We start from the raw sequence: 8,274 nt of genomic DNA, 5'->3' as shown, positions 1-8,274 counted from the left end.
AAGTAGCAATTGAGTTTGTTTTGGGTTTTTGTTGTTTCTGCCCAATATGACAGGTATTTTTCCTTTTGCTTAGTGACAATTGTGTTGGGTCGAATTCTCTGTGCTACGATGTCACTGTCCTGGGGCTGGTTATTGTTAGTAGTGTTAGTGGTTGCTTCACTGAGTCCCAGGACTAGTTGACTGAGGGTATTCTTCTTTATGGTCCTCTCTTGGCATTTCAAGGCTTCGTAATGATAGCAGTGGGTGTATTGATTTCTTTGTGGGTTCAATGATGAGACATTTATGAAAGAGAATGAGTTTTAATCTAAAGTCTGTTCAACTCTTTATACAGCTTTTCAGGAGACACCCTGCTAGTGATGCATCTTAAATGAAACCGAAACCAAAAATAACTGCCTTGCTTCTCTCGGTCACATGCCCTCTGCTGGTCAGGCACAAGCAATTAATACATGCAATCATGCTATTAAGGCATCATAATCGAACAGGCAAATACCATCTCTATTTGCTGATATCATTACAGTGGGGGTTGCTCATTTTTAGGTGTTTCCAAAATTTGGTGGCTGTTTTTTGTATAGTAATTATTAATGGATATTGGCCTAGTTACACACCTTTCTCTCTCGCTCCTAGTCTCTCTCTATCACAGCACAGAGTTACACACCTTTCTCTCTCACTCCTAGTCTCTCTATCACAGCACAGAGTTACACACCTTTCTGTAAAGTCTGTGGGTTGTGCAGTTAATAAATACACAGACTTCAGAAGTAACAAACAAAACAGGTCTTTACTATTCGAAGGTCCGGGCGAATCTGCCCAATAACTCCTGGCACAACACTTATATACTGGTGTGGTCACTATCGGTATTACAGTATACAGAAGCCAAACAAATAGTGCCACACCTAAAGTAGTTCCCTTAAAGGTGAACGGTTACATTCAATAGTTCCCTTAAAGATAGACGGGTACATACACTACAATCCTCCCTTTTTAGCTTATTACTTAGAGTCCCCGTTAAACATACATATCTTCAACTTCCTATAAAACAAATTACAGATATAATCTCGGTGGAAACAGTTCACAGGTTCAGTCTCTGCGGAAACAGTTCATAGATTCAGTCTCTGATCTTGACTCGTTCCGAACAACATTTCTTTGGTGTAGCCGGATTACCTGGCTAGCGTGACTCCTCCATAGCCTTTTTCTTGACGTAACAACTTGAACCTTCATCCTGTTGAACCAGCTTTGCGGACTTTTACAACCAACTGGCTGTCTTGACATTTTCCAGTTTTTCAACTAATTTAGCTCCTTTCGTAATGTCCTGCCTGGAATGGTAGAAGTGCTAATATTTTAGACAATTATCTTCTGCTTCTTTTTCTTTTCTGCCTTTTTGAAACTCTCGGAGCTCCTTTCTCGGCTGCCAGCTGTAGCGCCACCAACTCTCTATGTTCCTTAGACCTTAAGTGCTTCCTCCGGATTTCAGCACTTTGAGAGTTTTCATCACAAGCTGGGCAGACCACATCCTCGTAATATTCAGTGTCACTCAACAGGTCATGGTAATATTCGGGTTCGTCCTGCATTAGGCCAGCGAGAGAGACTTCTTCTTCCTCCTCACCCATCTGGACATTAGCTGACGGTGGTTCCTTCCCTAAACATCTTTCTTGAAAAGCCTTCTTCATGCATTCATATTCATCCCGCTCTTCCTGGGTTATCTGCCATTCCTTCACGACGGACCTCATTTGTGAGTTCAATACCTTCCTTTCCATCGGTAATTGCGTTATCAGGCTATTTAACCCTTCTACTGAAGTAACAGTTTCCACATTCTTCTGTTCACCTTGACGTGATTCAACGTACTTTTGGCATCCTTGTAAAATTTGTGTTGCCACCTCAGCTATCTCCGTGACTTTTGAGAGCTCCGAACTCGTTCCCCCTGAAGATTGAAGCTCGTGTTCAGATTGTTCCCCTTGCAGAGTCTTGTCCTTCAGCATATGAAGGAGTTGGCTGACCGTTAACTCTTCCCTGGGAACATGGTGGATCAGAGTCTTCTCCATTTCCTCCACCTCTTTCTCCAATACCTCCACCTTACGTTCCTCTTGAACTTTGGCTTTCAGCGCTCGGAAAAGTTGCGCCCTGATGCTCTCTAGTTCATGTTCAGGGACCATTCTTACAGTGTCCTGTTCTTCCACTGAAAGGATTCCCAGTTGAATCTGTTCTTCAAGTTGTTGAACCTCGGTCATTGCCGCCTCATATTTGTCTTGGGTGTCCTTCAATGTTTTTATAAGTTCTTGGACATCCTGTCTTTCATGCTCTGCCATGATTTTCACCTCTAATTTCTCATCTATGGATGGATCTCCTACCGATGAGTCTGTCTTGGCCTTGAGCTCATCAAGAATTTCCTGCAGCCTTTGGACTTCTTGCTCATGTTTAACCTTTAGTTGTTCATATGCTTCTACTGAAACTAGCTTTTCGGAGGCTGCCGAGTTAACCCCCTCCAGAATTGTAGCCTGGGCCTGCTCATACTGTTCTTTCAACTTCTCACACTCTGCTTGTAAGGAGTCGTAGAGAAGAACTGGAATAAAATCCTGGCTCCCTGAAGATTCCTCTTCCTTTGGTTCATTCTGTAAATATTCTAGTTCCTGAACAGCATCAGGGGAATGTGATTGGTATTTGACCACGATGGCTCTATGGTTGCTCTCTGCTTGAGCTAGCTGTCTCTGTAGTCTTTCCAGGTTCTCCCATTCGGTGTCCCAGAACCTTTCCATATTTTTCATCTCTTGTACGAGACGGTCACTCAACTGTTCTAATTGTTGTCGTACTTTGACATAAGTTTGCGTCCGAGCTCGGTGTTCTTCCGTCATGGATAGTCAAAGTGTGAAAGGCTCAGAGGGTGTAGAATTCTTAAAGTGCATCCAGGAGAGCTTTTTGAGCCAGCATGTAGAAAGTCCTACAAGAGAGGGGGCGGTACTGGACCTAATTCTAGGGAATGTGGCCGGCCAAGTGGAAAAAGTGCTAGTAGGTGAGCACTTTGGTGATAGTGACCATAATATGGTAAGATTTAAGGTGGTCATGGAAAAGGACAGGGATGGGCCGGAAATAAAGGTTCTAAATTGGGGGAAGGCCGATTTTAATAGGATAAGGCAGGATCTGGCCAAAATGGACTGGGATCAGCTACTTGTAGGAAAATCCGCATCGGAGCAATGGGAGGCTTTCAGAAGGGAGATTGAGATCATACAAGGGCAACATGTTCCCATAAATGTCAAGAGTGGTTCCAAAAACCACAGGGAACCGTGGATGTCAGGGGATATACGGGAATGGATTAGGAAAAAAAGGAGGGCTTTTGGTAGATACAAAAGGCTAAAGACGGAGGAAGCCCTAGAGGAGTACAAAAAGTGCAGGGGGATACTTAAAAAAGAAATTAGGAGATCAAGGAGGGGCCATGAAATAACACTGGCGAGCAAAATAAAGGAAAATCCGAAGATGTTTTATAAGTATATTAAGGGTAAAAGGATAACTAGGGAAAAAATAGGGCCCATTAGGGACAAAAGTGGCAATCTGTGTGTGGAGCCGGAAGATGTAGGAGGGGTTCTAAATGAATTTTTTGCATCTGTTTTCACTATGGAGAAGGACGATGTAGACATAGAAATAGGGCGGGGGGACTGTGATATGCTCGAACATATTAACATCGAGAGGGAGGAGGTATTGGCGGTTTTAGCTGGCCTAAAAATGGATAAATCCCCAGGCCCGGATGAAATGTACCCCAGGCTGCTGTGTGAGGCAAAGGAGGAGATTGCGGGGGCTCTAACACATATATTCAGGACCTCTCTGGCCACAGGGGATGTGCCAGAGGACTGGAGAACCGCTAATGTAGTACCATTATTCAAGAAGGGTAGTAGGGAAAAACCGGGGAACTACAGGCCAGTGAGCCTAACATCAGTGGTAGGAAAATTACTGGAAAAAATCCTGAGGGACAAAATTTGTCTCCACTTGGAGAGGCAAGGATTAATCAGGGATAGTCAACATGGCTTTGTCAAGGGAAGATCATGTCTGACTAATTTGATTGAATTTTTTGAGGGGGTGACTAGGTGTGTGGATGAGGGTAACACAGTGGATGTGGTATACATGGATTTCAGTAAGGCCTTCGATAAAGTCCCGCACAGGAGACTGGTCAAGAAGGTAAGAGCCCATGGAATCCAGGGTGCCTTGGCACATTGGATACAAAACTGGCTTAGTGGCAGAAGGCAGAGGGTGATGGTCGAAGGTTGTTTTTGTGACTGGAAACCTGTGGCCAGTGGGGTACCACAGGGATCGGTGCTGGGTCCCTTGCTGTTTGTGGTCTACATTAATGACTTGGATATGAATGTAAAGGGTATGATCAGTAAATTCGCGGATGATACTAAAATTGGTAGGGTGGTAAATAGCGAGGAGGGTAGCCTCAGTCTGCAGAACGATATAGATGGGTTGGTCAGATGGGCGGAACAGTGGCAAATGGAATTTAACCCGGAAAAGTGCGAGGTGATGCACTTTGGGGGGTCTAACAAGGCAAGGGAATACACAATGAAGGGAAAGACCCTAGGCAAGACGGAGGGTCAGAGGGATCTGGGTGTGCAGGTACACAGATCCCTGAAGGCGGCGGAACAGGTGGATAAGGTGGTAAAAAAGGCATATGGGATACTTGCCTTCATTAGCCGAGGCATAGAATATAAGAGCAAGGAGGTTATGATGGAGCTGTATAAAACACTGGTTAGGCCACAGCTGGAATACTGTGTGCAGTTCTGGTCGCCACACTACAGGAAAGATGTGATCGCATTAGAGAGGGTGCAGAGGAGGTTCACCAGGATGTTACCAGGGCTGGAGCGCTTCAGCTATGAAGAGAGACTGGGCAGATTGGGTTTGTTTTCCTTGGAGCAGAGGAGGCTGAGGGGGGACATAATTGAGGTGTACAAAATTGTGAGGGGCATAGATAGGATGGATGCTGAGGAGCTTTTCCCCTTAGTAGAGGGGTCAATAACTAGGGGGCATAGATTCAAGGTAAAGGGCGGGAGGTTTAGAGGGGATTTGAGAAAGAACTTTTTCACCCAGAGGGTGGTTGGAGTCTGGAACTCACTGCCTGAAAGGGTTGTGGAGGCAGAAACCCTCACAACATTTAAGAAGCATTTGGATGAGCATTTGAAATGCCATAGCATACAAGGCTACGGGCCAAATGCTGGAATATGGGATTAGATTAGACAGGGCTTGATGGCCGGCATGGACACGATGGGCCGAAGGGCCTCTATCCGTGCTGTATTACTCTATGACTCTATGACTCTATAATCCTTTGCTTGAACAGGCTCAGAATTCTCTGTCAACCTGGAGTTCTGCTCTGCAGCTTTATTCTTCTTGGTACCATAAGTCCTTCTGCATGTCTTCATTTTCTTTCCCATCGTCGGCAAGTCCCTTTTAGCCTTGTCTTCCATATTCGACTTGGTCTTATCATCATCCATTTCAGAATCTGAGCTAACAGCTTGCACCGAGTCCTCCCTCATTATGGCTTTTAGGTAATGCCATTCCATGTCTATTTTCTTAATCCACTCCCGTCCTAGAAGTGGTGGTCCTCCCTCAGGTAATACGTACAAGTTCATTCTTGGGTGTTCTTTACCCCTATCTCTCACCTTGACGGGGTATACGTTATGCCCCGTGTATGTCTGTAATACGAACTTGGTATTTCTTAAAGGTATGTGAGAGAATAGCCGGTGGTAGTCCCTTCGGTTGATGACTGATAGAGCTGATCCAGTGTCCAGCTCCATTCTTACTTGGACTCCAGCTATTTTTAGTATGACCCAGATGGCCTGTAGATCCGTTTCTTTACCCACATTGTGGATTCTCAGCCTACCCAGCTCCTGGTTGTTTGGATCTGAGTCTGAATTCTGTTCGTCTGAACTCTTCTCAGCCACCTTGTGTACCTTGTTGTACTTTTCTTGTGGTGGCTTCCTTTGATTATTGGTCTTTTTCCCGGACCAGCATACCTTCGCGATGTGACCCAGTTTGCCACATTTCCTACACTCTTGGTTCTTAAACCAGCATTGATTCTGGTCATGCGTTGTCTTCCCACAACGGTAGCATTTTGTTGTGCTTGAAGTAATTTGGTCCACCCCGAGTGCCGCCGCCTTTAGTTGCATTTCCGCCGTTCCTTTCACTGCGGCTTCGTGCGATGCAGCTATAAGGACAGCCCTGTCCAGTGTGAGGTCATTCTCTTCCAGTAGTCGCTTCTGCGTCCCTTCTTTGGACAATCCGCATACGAACTTGTCCCGCAGCGCTTCTGTCAGATTCCCTCCGAACTGGCAGTATTTCGCTAGCCTACGCAGTTCAACCAAGTATTCCGCATTGCTTTCGTCTTTCTTCTGCGTTCTTGCGTAGAATTTGAATCGTTCAGCCAGCATCAGCGGTGTGGGGTTCAAATGGTCCTTCAGCACAGCCACAATCTCTTCGAAGGCCTGATCTGCTGGTTTATTTGGTGCTATTAGATGCTTCAAGAGCCTGTATATTTTTGCCCCCATCGAGTTTAGCAATGTTATCGCCTTGTCGTCTTCCTCTATTTTGTTGGCTTCGCAATAGATTTCTATGCGTTCCACGTACGTGGCCCAGTCTTCTATTTCCGAATTAAAGTCGTTAATATTCCCTCGCTTAGGCATTTTTCTTCCCTTGGGAGCAGCACCAGTATTTCTTTAAGTATTCTTATTTATTTGTTTGTTTCTAAGATGGCGGTTTTCCCGCGAAATCGGCGGTTTCCCGCTCTTCCCTTCTCTCCCCGCCCACTTCAATGGCGGTATGTCAATCAAGATGGCGGTTTTCCCGCGAAAATGGCGGTTTCCCGCTCTTCCTTTCTCGCCCCGCCCACTTCAATGGCGGTTTCCCGCTTCTGGCGTCTTCTCCGCCTAATGGAGGCTTCCCGCGTTTCTTCCCGGTGGAAGGGGTACGCTTCCCCCACAGCGGACAGGTTCAGCCGCTGGCTGGCTTCCGCACAGCTCCCCTTACTCGGCTATGTCCTTTCCTCCCGCCCGCACGGCTCTACCGGCGCTGGGTACACCCCGTTAACGGAGGACAGTTCAGCCGCTGGACTGGCTCTCGCGCAGTCTCTCTCTCCGTACCCGGCTCTGTCGCGCTCTCACCCGCACGTTCGGTGCTACCGGCCCTGGGTACCCCGTTGGTGGAGAACAGTTCAGCCGCTGGACTGGCTCTCGCGCAGTCTCTCACCCCGTTTTCGGCTGTGTCTCTCACCCACTCCCGCACGTTCGGTTTTGCCGGCTCTGAGTACCCCGTTGGTGGAGAACAGCTCAGCCACTGGACTGGCTCCTCGCAGGCTCTCACCCGCACGGTTCCCGTTCGCCTCCCCAGCCCTCTCGCAGACCGGTGTTTCCCTCCCCGGCTGCGGCTGGGTTTCTCTTCCCGCGCCTACTCGCAAGCTCAGCGCTTCGTGGCTGCGGTCGCTGCCCGGATTTTTCCCGCCGATCGCAGTCCGGCTGTCACCCGATGCCGTTGGACCTGACTTTTGGCCGGCACAGCTCCCCCTCGACCGAGGTCAAGTGCTCTGCCCTTATCCTCCGGATACTTCTACACCTTCCCCTACTCACAGTCTCTTCGGCCGCCTTGTTCCCTGCTGATCGGCTCACTCCGCACCGTGGTAGAAGGGTAGTCAGTGCCTGTTGCTAATGGAAGCTTTTGTTGCTAAAGTCTTCCACCTTTCTCCTGCTGCAGCCTCGTGTTTTCTTCCAGCAGCACGACGAGGGCGGTTGCCTCTCTTCAACGCTCTTCTTGCTTTGGTAATCTTGCCGCAGGGTACGATCAGACTCGTCGCCACTGTAAAGTCTGTGGGTTGTGCAGTTAATAAATACACAGACTTCAGAAGTAACAAACAAAACAGGTCTTTACTATTCGAAGGTCCGGGCGAATCTGCCCAATAACTCCTGGCACAACACTTATATACTGGTGTGGTCACTATCGGTATTACAGTATACAGAAGCCAAACAAATAGTGCCACACCTAAAGTAGTTCCCTTAAAGGTGAACGGTTACATTCAATAGTTCCCTTAAAGATAGACGGGTACATACACTACACTTTCTCTCTCTCTCCTAGTCTCTCTCTATCACAGCACAGAGTTACACACCTTTCTCTCTCGCTCCTAGTCTCTCTCTATCACAGCACAGAGTTATACACCTTTCTCTCTCGCTCCTAGTCTCTCTCTATCACTGCACAGAGTTACACACCTTTCTCTCTCGCTCCTAGTCTCTCTCTATCACAGCACAGAGTTACACACCT

This window comes from Somniosus microcephalus, unplaced genomic scaffold, assembly GCF_052327205.1.
Source record: "Somniosus microcephalus isolate GS21.2 unplaced genomic scaffold, FLI_Smic_1.0 unresolved_chr6, whole genome shotgun sequence".
In the NCBI taxonomy this organism is placed as follows: Eukaryota; Metazoa; Chordata; class Chondrichthyes; order Squaliformes; family Somniosidae; genus Somniosus; species Somniosus microcephalus.
This window is presented reverse-complemented; position numbering follows the sequence as displayed.